This window comes from Pipistrellus kuhlii, unplaced genomic scaffold (genome assembly GCF_014108245.1).
Source record: "Pipistrellus kuhlii isolate mPipKuh1 unplaced genomic scaffold, mPipKuh1.p scaffold_m20_p_10, whole genome shotgun sequence".
Lineage (NCBI taxonomy): Eukaryota > Metazoa > Chordata > Mammalia > Chiroptera > Vespertilionidae > Pipistrellus > Pipistrellus kuhlii.
In genome coordinates, this window is record NW_023425405.1 from 42,550,149 (window position 1) to 42,565,770 (window position 15,622).

General features: G+C 36.1%; 1 protein-coding gene across 1 annotated transcript in view; it reads right to left on the reverse strand.

The window, feature by feature from the left end:
* Positions 1 to 15,622, reverse strand: part of GRM3 (glutamate metabotropic receptor 3) — a 176,242-nt gene that overhangs the window by 149,421 nt on the left and 11,199 nt on the right. The gene's annotated exons all lie outside the window — the stretch shown is intronic.

Below are 15,622 nucleotides of genomic sequence, written 5' to 3' on the forward strand. Positions count from 1 at the left end.
TGGTATAGCAAAGGTGGAGATTTATTGAAGAACAGGTACAGACTCCCACATGGGGAGAGGGAAAGAGTCCCACTGAATGAACTCCCACGTGGGGAGTGGGGAAGGGTTCCACTGAGTCCCTCTTCCCTATGCCTTATAAAGGCTGCAGAGCCTGGTGCCTTGATATCCCTCTGATTCCCTTGGACTGGTTACTATAGTAACTCCTGGGCTCAAAGGTTGAACTTTAGATGGGGGCATGTGAGCGTGTGTGTGTGTGTGTGTGTGTGTGTGTGTGTGTGTGTGTGTGTCCCCGCTTCCTTAATGTTTTCCTATTCCCTTTGGACTTTCTTCCTCTCCTTCTGGATGAAGAGTTCCTTCCCTTTATTCTGTAAATATAGTCCTTTTGCTGTTCCCAGCTCCCTCATTCTATGGAAATGTACCTGTTGCAGCTTTTCAGCTTTCCCCATCCTATGGAAATAAACCTTCTGCTACTCTGCAGCCCTGTCCTTCCTCCATGATTCCGTTGATTTCTAAAACGTATATAATTTCCTAAACCTGTCCTACTTTACCCCTAAGATCCAGTTTCAACATTATATATCTCAAACAACAGGTATTTTCTGTCTCTGCTTTATGGACCTTGTTGAATCATCCATTACTCTTCTATGCCCTCAATTCTGCAACAATGTGGGCCAGACAGGCATCTTCACTATGCAGGTCAGATGTGAAAACAACTGCATTGTTCGCTACCTGGCACATGCAGAGCATCCGTCATTTTACAAAACAATGTCGAGGCATTTTGACATTTGCAATAGGGAAGATCCACAAGTCTTTGATTTGATTAGTTGCTTCCTTCTGCCTCCCTCTTGTCAGAAGTACTGAACTTAAAAATGAGATCAAACTTCTGGAAAGAAATGTGCTTTATATAAATGTTCCCACTCCTATTATTTCATAGTCTCCTATGACAACCTTCGCAGCGAGAGATTTATTCTGGGTAGTTAAGTTACACAACAAAATACCTGATGTGAATTTTTGCAAGCAATGCACTAAGTGGATAAGTTGCCAGGAACAGGTATCCATATGGAATAAACAGAAGTGAGGGGAGTAGGTAAGAGCACGCTCATCAGGGGGCCGTGCCTGCCTCTGAATCCCTTTCCTAATTTGTCCTAATAAACTATCATCAAGCTCATCAGTGCCTCCATCTATCTTTTCAGTAAGATGAGCTTCATAAACAAGCTAATTTCCTCATGAAAACAAACAAACAACCAATGGTTGGTAAGGATACTGCAATTCATTAGGAAAGAAAGGGTTCTGAAGTCTTTAAGAGCTATTTGGGGAATGTGAATAAGAAAGAGGAAGCTCTGTCTTTCCAAGAGGGAGCTGCACTTCTAAATAAAAACCTCCTCATCTGGCATTGCTCAGGTTTTAGAAGAAAGTAATTGCCACAAACATATCTTTGACTACACATATTAGTCCCAAGGAGATTATTTTTACTTTTTTAAGGTTAAGTGTGTTAAACTGAGAGGTGATGTTTTGTGAATGAAGTCATTTTCAGCTGTAAAAAAGCAGTGTGATTTTTTTTTTGAAGCATCTCTTCATTTGCTTTTATGAATAAGACATTTTTTTGAAGTCAATATAGAGAAAAGAAAGGCTAATCAGACCACATTTTTTTTGTACTGTGACCTGCAAGATTTTTCTCTCTCTAAGTGAGTTACTACTTTGTAAATTTTTACCCTAGATTCCTCTGCTTAAGTGAAGTTTAAAATCCCAAAGGGATTATTTGACTCCCAATAGCTCCTGCTTTTGTTAAAATACATTTCAACATGCTCCTGTAATTAACATTAACATTAAATTCTTACTTCCAACTTTAAGGTTCTCAGAAAGTAACGATTACAGTACAATTTAGATAATAATGATTACAGGGTCAGCGTCTTCACAAAAACGTGAATAGCAGAAACGTGTCTAGCAGCCCATGTGTTATTGTTAGTCTTTAAACTTGTTTTGTTCCTAAGATTTTGCAGAATATAAGAAAACGTCTGACACTCTTAGCTAGCATTTAAAAATATGCATTTGTTTCATAATCACTGCAGTGCAGAAGTTATTAAATCTACAGTAGTTCAGCATGAAAGAAGTCAGGAAATATTCTGCATCACTTTGCTTCCTTCAGCGAATCATACTTTATATGAAATCTACATTTTCTTAATTTTAGATTACACATGCAATTTTCATAAAATAAGAAATATAACGTGATTTATAGAGAAGACTATAAAATTCATAGTGGGGTCTATAAGGAAATTTCCAAAAAGATAAGTGGCAATTGTTTGAAGAGTGAATGTTTTTTAATTAATATCTAGACAAGATTATAAAGACAGAGTTAAATTAGTTTGACTGTTAGTAGGGTATTATTGCTATTACAGTGAAGATTAAGAAACTTGTGTCAATGAATTTTACTCTAGGTGCAGACTTGCTTCAGCCTTGGTAAGATTCAGCTAACTTTTAGTGAGCACATACTAAGTGCCAGGACATAGTAGATTTTTTTTTTTTTTTAATATTTGTTACCTCTCTTGAACTGAACATCATTGTGAGGTAGAGAGCATATTGAGGTTTAGAGAAATTTAATATACCTTTCAGAAGAGTACAGCTTGTGTTCATCTTTCTCACTGATTTCTCTCACAAATATATTCAATTTGGTAACAGTGAAAGAAAACAGAACTAAAAAATAGATTTCCTCGTGTATCAGTTTATAATCTGACTAATGAAAAATGTGTCTTGGTAAGCAGACTTTCACAGCTACCACAATCATTAGTGTTACTGAGAATAAAACTCTTGTATTCTAAGACTTGATTCAGACTTTTTTTTTTTTAATCTTAGCTATATTTCCTGGAGAATTGAGGGAGATAAACATTTTTATAATATTTTAAAAAGCAGTCTTTCTCACCAAAACCAGTTTGGCTCAGTGGATAGAGTGTTGGCCTGTGGACTGAAAGGTCCCAGGTTCGATTCCGGTCAAGGGCATGTACCTTGGTTGAGGGCACATCCCCAGTAGGAGGTGTGCAGGAGGCGGCTGATCGATGTCTCTCTCTCATTGATGTTTCTGACTCTATCCCTCTCTCTTCCTCTCTGTGAAAAAATCAATAAGATATATATATATATTTTAAAAGCAGTCTTTTTCATGGGTGTTAAATTGAGGTTGGCCAGTCCTTCCTAAGGTTAATGCCCTTCAGTCCTCCAAAGTTCACTTTGGAGTGAAATTAATGGTATCTATGGCATTGGTTTTACTGGCACACACGTGTCAGGAGGAGGTGAGTATGCGGTTGAATCTCACAGTTAACTTATGTGGGTGAATCACCCTCAATGGGCTTCTCAGCCAACTGCAACTTTCATCTGCTTGCCCCATCACTGCGCAGCCTGCACTGGATAGAGATGATATTGTCATGCTTTTTGGATGAGCTTAGTGTAGCTTCTGAATGCATTGTTTGTTCCAAATTCCCTCGCACACAATGGATATTCATCAACAATAGCTTGTTTCTTTTACAGTGTGTCAAAAACAAGTGAGGTAAACAATATTTAGAATCTGATCTTCTAATGCATAAATAATTTTGAGTCTCCCATAAAAGGAATGATATATTGATGTCATAGTAGGCACTTGATAAATGCATATTGATTGACTGCTCAATTGATTCATTGTGAATGTCCTGGACAACAGCATAAACATCACCATGATGGCTAATATCCATAACTCACATATCACCAAGTCCTCTTATATCTTAACTACTAAAATTTTTCTTTATATTTTCCCCTTCTCATCATGTCAACATTTGCCAGTTTTGCCCAAACACCATATTCTTGGTTTTGCACAATCACAAAAGTCCCATAAAGGGTCTACCTCTGTTTGTTTTGACCCCTCAACTCTTATCCCTTCTTCATATTCCAGTGAGGGTTTTTGATTGTCTTTATTTGTTTGACATCGCAGCATAAATGGCCCCACTCCTGCTTCAAGTAGTTGAATAATTTCCCAACTCCCACAGTTCTTAGAATAAGGACAACCCGCTCCATATATAGTGATGCTCGCTGTTCTCAGTATTCCAGTCACGTTGACCTTGCAGTTCCTCATAAATGCCATACTCCTTCCACAGGCTCCATGCTCTTGCTCAGCCCGCTGAATACAACCTGGTTTTCTCCCTCTTCACTTATTCACCTTCCAGTTGTCAGTTTTTCACAGAAGGCTGACTTCTGTGATAATAATTCCTCTTATTATATGTTCCTACAGCCTTGTATAGCTCATCTTTAGCATGTGGCACAGTTGCAATTTTATATTTCTTTTAGACATCTGATTAATCTCTCTCCCCGAAGTAGATAATAAGCTGCCCATGAGCAGGAACTTTAATGATTTACCATTACCCTAAGCCTAAAATCTCATAGCAACATTCTTAACATGGTCTAGAAGGGCCTTTGGATCTGGCCCTAAGACTATTTTTTCAATCTTATCTCCATGGAATTATGTTATTTATTCAGTTAAATTTAAGCAAGATTTGTATTTTCTTTTGACCCAAGTTCCTCTCCATCTACTGTTCCATTCCATTTCTTTGCCCACTGTCACTGCAAAATTACAAAAGTGAGGATCAGTCCCTGTTTCTATTTTCTCAAATTTAATTTTCAATTCAGTCTTCTCCAGTTTTCTAAATCCTTATCAACCACGGCATTTCCAATGGCTTTAAATTTTTTATTGATTGGTTGATTGAGTTTTAGAGAGAAAGAGAAAGAGAGAGAGATAGAGAAGATATATTTGTTCCACTTATCTATACATTTATTGGTTGTTTCTTTCTTAGGTGTCCTGACCATGAATTGAACTCACAACCTTGGGGTATCTGTATGATGTTCTAACCAACTGAGCTACTCGGGCAGGCTCCAAGGGCTTTTAAGAAGCTAAATGCATTGATCTCATTAGTTTTTAGGATCAAAGTTTTAAAGCATGGACTCCATACTTTTTTTTTTTCCCATCTAAATTGCTCTCAGAGAAGCTTCAGTGCAATTTACCATTGCATTCTGAGAAATTTTTCTTTTGTTTATTTTCATGATCAACATTTTCTCTTAACTGATTCTTACCTCAATGACCACTCTTCATGTGCATCTTTTGATTGTTCCTTTTTGGCATGACTTATAAATAGCAGTACTCTAGGGCTTGGTCTAAGATCCTCTATTTCCCTCCAGTTAGGTTTATCCTCCAAGTGATCTCATTGGCAAAATGATCTCTGCTACTGGATAATAAATAATATATACATCTTTTTTTTTTTTTTATTTAAATTTCTAGTGACAGATCACTGAGCATTTGAAAAAAAACCCCACAAAAACCTTTTTACTTTTTATTATATCAAAATATATTTATTATTTATTTATTTATAGCCCCAAATTTGAGGCAGTTTTAAAATTGAATGTGCTGCTTTAACTCCTCAGAGTTGAAAAACAACAAAAATGAGAAATCACAGAAAATTTCTGAATGAATATAAATTCAGTTTAGAAGCAAAATGCTAGGTTTGGTAGCTCTCATGGATACTGGGGAACAGATGTGCTGATGGTAAAGTATAAAGGCAAGGATACATGAAAAATAATTTAATATTAGAATATGTGCAGATGATAATTAGTGAAGAATGTTGTGTTTCGTATGAAGTTCATGCCTCCAAAAATTCATCTTTTAAGATAAAAATTACTCAGGAGACATTCTTTAGCAGATAATATCATAAAAATAGTTGAATATGCAAGAGGAATGTTTGAGCCACAGTCTGACATACAAGACTCCTTTAAATACATAGACCTTAAATATACATGAAATCAAATTTTAAAATAATTTTTATCATTAGTATTTATTAATTACTCTTGATGGTACAAAGACAAACACTACAGAAAGATATTTAAACTTTATCACTGAACTATGACAATATTCTTTATCAGTCAACATAGGCAGCTAATTATAATTCAACAAATATTTGATGGCTCATTTTGCCCAAGGTCTTTATCCCTTCACTACTTCCTTCATTATTTCATTTATTTGTTCAATAATCATGAATTCTTTTTAAGGTATTATTACAAACTCCAATGATATAAAAATGATTAGAACATGACTTTCTCTACAAGAAATTTCTCAAGATTAACAAAACACCATTCTTATTTACAAGCAGAATAATACTGAAGGTATTGATAAATAATTTCTGATAATCAGGTTTTTCAAAGCAAGTGATTTTGAATTTTGAAAGTGTATGAAAAAAGAGTATCATTCTATTTATAGCAAAATGTAAAACATTTCAAAGAAAATGTAGGTCCTGGATGGGTGATTCAGTTGGTTGGAGCCTTGTCCTGTGTTGGTAGATTCAGTCTCTGGTTAGAGCGTGTCTAGGAAGCAGCCATGGATATTTCTCATTCACATCTATATTTCTCTCTTTCCCTCCTTCCCTCCCATCCTCTTTCTCTAAAATCAATAAAAACATATCCTTGGGTGAGGATTAAAAAAAAAAGGAAATTTAGTTTAAGAAATTTGCAATTTTTATAGAACACGTAGTTTATAAGATAAGCAGTCAGTGTGCTACAACTAATAGATTTCCCTTAACTCTGATACCATTCACTTTAAGATTCACCATGCACTTAAGAACAACTTTTTGGAAAAATAATATTATTCCATAAAGTATGCACATACATTAAGTTATATCTCAATTACAGAATCATTAAACTCTGAGAGAAAAGTGCCTACTATGCATTATGGAGGAATTATAATAGATAGTAAATCAAATTACTAGCTGGTGGTGGTTTCCAGTCTCAGTTGACTTATTGATCGGTTTAACAATTTTTGGTAAGTCATTTGAAAATCACATCTTGCAATTAATTTCAGAACAACATTGGCAGCAAAATATGCTGTTAATTTTGTAAAATTCAATTGGCCCTACGTACATTTCCCAGTGACATTTGATTCAGATTACCTAAAAAAAAACCTGTCAACAAATACTTTATAATTATACCGAATTCTTTCTAACCTCAGGAAAACACTAGAAAATAGGCTCTATGTTTTATTGAATACCTCTTGTATTTTTAAAAGCCTGAACCCATGGTCATTAATAAATTAAACATGGTGACACATGTGAGTTATTTTCTATAAGTTCCACACAATAGGACCATGAGCTACTTGATAAGATGTATATTTGAGGTCAAATGTACAGATCCCAATATCGACCATAGGGTCAGACACATACAGAGATGCTTAGAGTTTCTGGGAAGAATAGTTGGATGTGTTAAAATATACTAAATTAAGTAAATGGAGGCATTTTTATAAATATGAAGATATTGAGGGCTTACCCCCAAGAGCATTTCTTTGTACTTCATATTGCAACACATTTTTTTTCTTTTTAAAAGCATTAAGCAAATATTAATAAAGAGAAAAGGAAAGGTACTTTGTTTGGGGGGTCCTAAGCCTCTGGCATGCTTCCGGGAAGCCCAAGGAAGCAGATCCATGATCCTATAGACTTTATTGACTCATTTCTGCCCAAAATATGAGATGAAGGACAGTGATGCCACTATTCTGGTTACACTTTTTTCAAAGCCTTAAAATGTAGACTTTTAAAATGATAAATAAAGATCTTTAAGGGCAAGGACCTTTTATTTATTTATTTATTTTTTAATTTTTAATTTTTATTTGCCCGTGTCTAACATAGTACATTTTCAATATATGTGCTTAATAGCTGTCGAGTGGATGAATAAAGATGTCATGATTAAGCAAAGGAGGCTGTAGAATTATCATCCTAAGGTCAATATTAACTATCTGAAATGGCATGTACATGCATAGAAATGTCCAATTTGGGTAAATTCGAATTCTAATATTTTAATTTTTACCATCAAATGAAAATTTAGCAGTGTTGCTATTTATCAGCAAATGCTCCAACCTACTCTTTGCTAGAACTGCATGGACTAATTGATGTACTGAACATAGATACAACTATTGCTAAGTGCTTTTATAATCAAAGTAACTACTGGAACCATATACACCACAAGGCATATACACTTCATTGATGAACAAGGTTAGGCTTTGTCGTCAGACTTCTGAAGTCATCAAAAATTTTTCTTAGAGGGTTATCTAAAATCAAATTATCAAAAGAAAGATTTTAAAGATTCTATTTCCTTTTGCAGATGGATTGTTTTGTTCATCTTTTCTTGTTTGTTTTGGGAATTAGGGCTTTCCAATCAGCCTAGGTGGTATTAAGAACTATCTATAGATACTGAGCTTACATTATAAACAAGCAAAAATTCCCAGTCTGTCAGAGGTCTTCTCCTAGGATGCAGGAGAATTCAGCTAAGCTGCACAATACAATTAATTCACAATCACTTATGAATGGAGAAAAAAAGTTGCTTTTAGCTGTTTTGTTCTTTTTCTGGGGACTTAAGGTCAGTATCAAGCAGCAAAATTACTATTCTTTCAAAGTTGTCTCTCTTGATTTGTATTCTGTAATGATCTCTTCAGGACATCTTCCTTTTTAACTTGTAAACAGCTTAATAAATCAATTCAAGGATTATATACATGTAAATATACATACTCTGAGACCCGGATGCAAAGGAAAAGGATAAAGTAGGACAATTTCCTTTCCTGACCCCTGGTTTCCCCAATGTATCAGTTATTTTCATTTTCCACAAAGGAATCTGAGACTTTTTTCCCTGTAGAAAATAAGGGAAGCGATTTTTTTTTCTTCAAGTGATCTCTTTCTCTTTTAACACAAAGATTAAAAGTATTGCAACTGCCTTTTCAAGCAAAGGACATATTCTGGAGATCAAAGAAACAACTTGTTTTTAAAGAAATAAAGACTTAGAAATTATTATTTTAGTTGCAGCTGATTCTCAAACTACTGGAATTAGAAGAGTTTAGGTGAAAATAAGATACATAAACATTTAAATATATCCTGCTCAATAATATTAACAAATTAAACCAACATTTGATTATATTACTAGCTTTTATTTTCAACAAAGAGTTCAGAATGTCACTAGATTTTGAGTTCTTTTCCAAGTCAAGGAATATAAGACAGTTATTACAACTGTTTTTGTATATCAAACATTCTAGTTTGGGGATGATTTTTTCAAGAGAGGCATGGTAGTTAACTGGTCAAGTTTGTGAGCTAAAACTGCTAAAATTCTAGATATATCTCACCATGTAAATGAGCATTAGTGACTCTGTATTCTTCTCTATAAAATGGGAATAATAATAATACCTCATAGGTTGTTGTGAGGATTAACTGTGTTAGTAGAGGTACAGCAAATAAGCAGTATCTGGCATATAGTAAGTACTCAATAAAAGTTATTGTTACTCATAGCATCCTACTCATTCTCCTAAAAATTCTGTAGAGAATATATGTGTGTGAACCACATTTATTTTGTTTTGAGTATTGTGACAGAGATTGCGTTCAATGAAACACATTGGAGCTGGTGGGAATTAGTATTATCAAATAAGCTTTATAAATCCTCTTCTATGAAAATGTTTAAAATCTGTTTTCATTTTAAAATCTGCCTAAAGCTATCTTTCTTGGGAAGTTTACTCAACTGTCAGTTTTTATAGTTACTTTCCTTTATTTCCCAGTTACTCAGATCTCACTGTTCAAGAGGAAGAGGAGAAATGTTTGCAGAATGAGGACAGATTGAGGAATATCACTAATATCATTAACAATTTTGCTATTTAGACAGAAATTAAAATATAAATTTATAAATAGAACCCAATGATTTTTTCCCCAGTAAATTATGATACTGATTCAGACTTGGAATGCTGAAGTCTGTCTTCTTTATTGATGAAGTTTACTTATATAAACTGTATGAGTAAAAGGAATCTTAAAGATCAATACCCATTTTTAAAGATGAAGGAAATGAGCCCTAGAGTGATTTAATTAACCACAACTCAGTTTATTCAGTAAATATTTATTGATCTTCAATGTGCTAATCACTCTGCTGGGTAATGGAGATATAGCTCTGAATAAGCAGGCATGGTCTCTGTCTTTGTAGCACTTACAGACTACAGTTGGAAGGTAGACAATTATAGCAAAATATAATAAAGGAAAGTACAGGGAACTTGAGGAGTGCATAACAGCAAGATCTAACCTATAGGAGGTCAAATGTGGTATAGAATTTTAATTAAGTGGACCAGTGCTTTGGGAAGTTGCCTAGTCTATGAGAAGACCTTGGGGGGAGGGGAGGGGGGGCAAGGCATGCAAGCTATTCAGTTTGACTGAAAGAAGTGTGAGTTGAAAGTAATGAGACAGAAAGCTGGAGACAAATTCAGGTCATAGTGGGTCAGGTAAAGCATGTTTTGACTATCCCAAGAACAATGAAAATTCTTTAGAGAGTTTTAAACAGAAAGTAGCATGCTTGGATTTAAAAAAAAAAAAATAATAATCCTGGCTCTAGGCTGTTGGATGGATTTAGAAGGGTAACACAAGAGTCAAGAAGGCCAGTGGGTGACTCTTAGGAGAAGCCTGATGAGTGTCCACGGTGCTTAACCTCCTGCCTGTTTAGGATACTAGTAAATGCTATTGGTTTCATTTCTGTCTTGTTTTCAGATAGTTTTTACTTGGATTATTATTACTTGTTTTTAACCCAAGTTCCTAAAAAATAGCCTTTGTAAAAAAACATTTTTCCTTTATTAAACCAAGGACTTGATACAGCATGACCTTTCCTATTGTAGAAAAAATGATTAGTTAATTGTTTTGGCTGGCGTTTTCCCCCCAACAGCGAATTCTTACCTACCAGGCACTATTCATCTCTGTGTCTGTTAGACTTATTTCATGTTTTCTATTCCCGTTGCCACTGCCCTACTTAGGTCATCATTACCTCTCACCTGAACTATTAGAGCAATAAGTCAACTCATCTCCCTGACTCCCAAAGCTTTATTTTCTCTTATTTATCTTCAGGTTTGTGCTTTAAGGTTGCCCTGATCAAATGCTTCCGGAAGTTTCCCTCTTCCTACAGAAGAAATGTTAGCCATGGTTCCATTTGCTCTTAGAGCCATCCATACCTTCTCCCTGACTTCCATACACCAAACTGTTCCACTAAAGTCAGTCCACCCGCTGCTCCTCAAATACATCCCACACACTGTCTCTCTACCTTTGTTTAGGTCTCAAACAGCTTTCTCCACTCTCTGAAATTTTAATCATTTTTTTTAAGGTCCAGGACAGGAACAATTTTTTTTATAATACTTTCTACAGTTATGCTAAGCAAAAAAAAAAAAATTATTACTCAGGGGTCTCACTGGTGAGCTCCTGAATTTTTCTATTATTATAGGAGTAATTTTATTTTCTGGATCCCTCCAGTACTTTGCTTAGTGCCTCAAAAGAATTGATGTTAGTTTTCATGTCAAATTTAACATTTTATTTGGAATTATTTTGTTTGAGATCCAAAATGCTTTTAGGAAATGGTATGATTAAATTTAAGATTGTAAAAGTAATTCTAATCTTTAAAGTGCAGCATATGAATGGGAGAAATTAGCTATTTTAGCATGGAGGACACCCATGAATACTAGTAAATGGGAGAAGTTAATGTTACTCTTTTAGCATAGAAGATACTCATGAATAAAATAAAATTCTGTCATTCATTAAATGTGTGTTACATATTATTATATGTTCCACTAATTATTGTAGATCACTGAGAAAGACAGGCAAGATCTTTGTCCTTTTTGGAGTTAATCCTAAGTAGGGAGACAGTTAGATTTTCCAACCACATCTTAAATTATTCCATAGGCATTAATTTCTGTGAGTCTTTATATAGATAGCTCCATAAAAAAACAACAACATAAAAAAACTAAAAAACAAACAATAACAACAACAAAAAACACACACAAAAACCAAAACACTTTTTGTTTATAAAAAAGTTATAATTTAATTTTTTTAACTTCGATTATATTACCGAATTCTTACATTCCACACAAGCATCTATTGGTCTAGTGCCATGGTTGACAAACTGCATCTCGTGAGCCACATGCGAAATTTCAATTGTTGTACTGTTGATATTTGGCTCTGTTGACTAATGAGTTTGCTGACCACTGGGCTAGTGGAACCAAGGCACTTTGCTTAATTCACAGCCAAGTCAGAAACAGACTATGCAAGAGAATGCACTACATTCATTATGTCAAAGTATATTCTCAAGGGAGAGTATTAAGAAATGCTATGTGCACCAAAAGCACAAAGCATCACAAAAAGGCCTAGATCTGATGCCAGGCTGAGAAATAGAGAGGATGAGAGAAGGGCCAGATGCTCAGATGCTTTGGCCATGGAGCAATAAGGAAATATTGGGACTGGCCCACATGCTGGGAATTGTTCCTGCAACAATGTTAGTGGGTTTTTTTTGTCTGTGGACCAAATGCCAGGAGAATCCTAGCCTAAGAGAAAGGACTGGAGGGGAAATGGGACTCCAGTAATGAGAGTCTGTGTGGAGTGAATTGCTGAAAGAGCAGGTGCTGAGGTGTGCTCAGACAAAGGAACATTTGTGTCAAGGAAAGTCAGGTGTGAGACCTCCAGCAATGGAGAAAGAAATCTTACCTCTCTCTCTCCCTCCCTCCTTCCCTCCCTCCCTCCCTTCCTCTCTCCCTCCCTCCCTCCCTCTCTCCTTCCCTCTCTCTTTCCCTCTCTCCCCTTCCCTCCTCTCTCAGAGATCTAGTCTTAAAAATCTGGGGTCCCAAAAAGTGTGAAGACTGTCAGGGAGGGAAGAGCTTTTTCCCCCCACAATTTCCCTGTCTAAACCTATCCTTCACCTCCAACTTTGGCAGAGTCAGAACTAGAGTTTAAAAGAGTGACAAGGAGCCCAGACAGATGTGGCTCAGTGGTTGGTTCTTGGTTGCAGGGTCAATCCCCAGTAGGGGCCTGGCAGGAGGCAGCTGATCAATGATTCTCTCTCATCATTGATATTTCTCTCTCCCGCTCCCTTTCTCTCTGAAATCAATAAAAATATATATATTTTTTAAAATGAGTGACAAGGAGAGTGGAGCATTGGCTCTTTCTTTCTCAACTTCTAACCTGAAATAGGCTTCCATTGGGGTCAGATAGAAGACCCAACCTTAAAGTTCAAAGTTTTAATTGTTATATTGGTCTAGGCCAGTGGTTGGCAAATTAGTCAACAGAGCCAAATATCTACAGTACAACGATTGAAATTTCTTTTGAGAGCCAAATTTTTTAAACTTAAACTTCTTCTAATTCCACTTCTTCAAAATAAAACTCACCCAGGCCGTGGTATGTTGTGGAAGAGCCACAAAATACTCAAGGGCCAAAGAGCCTCATGTGGCTCAAGAGCAGCAATTTGCTGACCTGACCACGGGTCTAGGAACACTAAGTTTTAAATGGAGATGGTTTGCAATTAAAATATGATGAGAAGCCCATGGATGCTTTGGGTACAAATTTCTTTGGTGGGTCAGATGAAAACATCATTAGTATGGACTTATTCAGATGAACTGGGGTTTGGAAATGGCCTTAAAGTGTAGGTTTGTAAAAAGGAAGAGAAAAACACATTCTAAATGGACTTATGACTACAAATATCCTTAAAGGTTTATTTTGTGCACAGATAGAGAATCTGGGTAGAGGAGAGGCTTGTTTTGTGGAAAAAGGGTTGAAAAGATACAATTGTGGGCTGCTTGTAAAAGATTTTTGATGCAAACTAGAAAGTTCAAACTTTTTTTTTTTTTTTTTAAGTGCTGAGTTTATATTTACTGCCTTTTAAACCAGGGAATGGAATGGTCAAGACAATTATTCATCTAACTTCATCTGGTAGCAATATTCCTTTTTTTATTATTATTAAGGCAATAGCATTCTTTTTTACATTATATCAATATATTTTCTCCATAGGACCTTAGTTCTGTTTATGTTTTGACCCTTACTATTTAGTGTAACCTGAATGAGAACAAAAATCCTTCTAAATTCTTGTTGTTTGCTACAATAGTATCTTTAGAACAGTGACTGGACACACAGTAGGCACTAAATAAGTGTCGGGCAAATCAGTAATAAAAGAGGAGGGAGAGACTGGAGGAGATAAATGATCAGAGATGATTGAGAGTAGATGATGATAACCTGGACGAAGTTCTTGGCAGCAGTAGGAGAGAAAGGAGCACTCTGGGTGGGATGAGTTATGAAGGAGGAATCATAGAAGACCAAACAGAAGGGAAATTTCAGGCAGTTCCAAGAGTTTGAACTATTTTCTGGGGAGATGATGGTCCCCTCCTAGATTCTGGAAATAAGAAGGAAGAAGCTAACTTGGGGTGGTGATGATTTTTAGCTTTAGCCAGATAGAGCTGTCCTGTCAGATGGAGGGTCCCTGGAAGTACCTTTATCAGGTGTAAGCACATAACCAGCAGAGATAAGAAAGCTAGGCTCTCCTAGGGACACAGGGTAGCTGTCAACAATTTGAAATTTGGGGACCTGAGGCAGCCTAAGTTTTAGAAATTAAATGGATTTCTACTATTTTTGAGAGAGAGACTTAGTTGGGGGAAGGGAGTATGGTCTATTTTCTATTGCTTTTCTCTTCACGAAGTCCTTTATTAATGTGAACACAGAGAGGTTGCATAGACCCCCTGGGAGGTAAATCTGGTGGGGCGGCCTAGCCTAAGCCTCCTCCACCCCCTGCTGCCCTGCCCTCATTCCCTCTTTAGCATTTACTCCATGTTGCTCTGGACTCTGCTGAAAAAACTGTCTTTGGCAGTACTTGTGAGGATTGCCAACTCCAACTAAGCAACCATTCTCTTGAACGAAGTAGACGCTGAGTGGAGAATGTATAAGACGTTGCCAAGTGAAGTTTTCTCCCCCTCTGCAGATCCGGAGGCAGAGGGAGGGAACTGTGACAAAACAATGTTTTCCCACATCCCCCTAGCTCACAAGGATATAGTTATAAAGACAATAATTTCAGTTTTAAATGTGCAGTTACCCAAATGCAGAAGCATTTCTATTCTTAGAAATAGAAAGGATGTTTTCATTGATGATGCTCTTCAAACACCAGTAACTTCCCTTTGTAACATTTCAGTATTGCAATTATAAAATATAAAGGATAGAAGATGAAAAATGAGAAGCTTTCCAACTAAAGATGTCCCAAAGATATGTATTGGGTGTATATCTTTGTGGGATTTACTGTAGGTAACAGGAGAAAAAAATTCATTTGCAATGGAAATGATATGATGTTTTCTAGAAAATAAACCTTTTTGCACAAACCTTCTTGGAGACTGGGATTTATTAGTTGAGCTCTATTAATTAACTGATATTCAGGCATGCAGAATTTATTTTATACAACTGGTTAATCTATTGTAATTAGAGTGGACTTGCTGTGGGAGGTAATTTTGTAAAGTAAATTTCACTGGGTGTTCTCTATGTGCCCATCATTCTCTGTCTAATTGTTATGCACTAAATGTTTGTGGCACCATCCCAACCATACGTTGAAGCTCTAAGTCCAAAGTGATGATATTTGGAGGAGGGACTTTTGGGAGGTAATTAGGTTTAGATGAGGTCATGAGGATGGGGCCCCAAAATGATGTTAGTGTCTTTGTAAGAAGAGGAAGGGAGAGCAGTGCTCAGGTGAGGACACAGCAAGAAGGTGGTCCTTTAGGAAGTGGGCTCTCACCAGGAATGGGATCTACTTGCACCTTGACCTTGAACTTTCCATT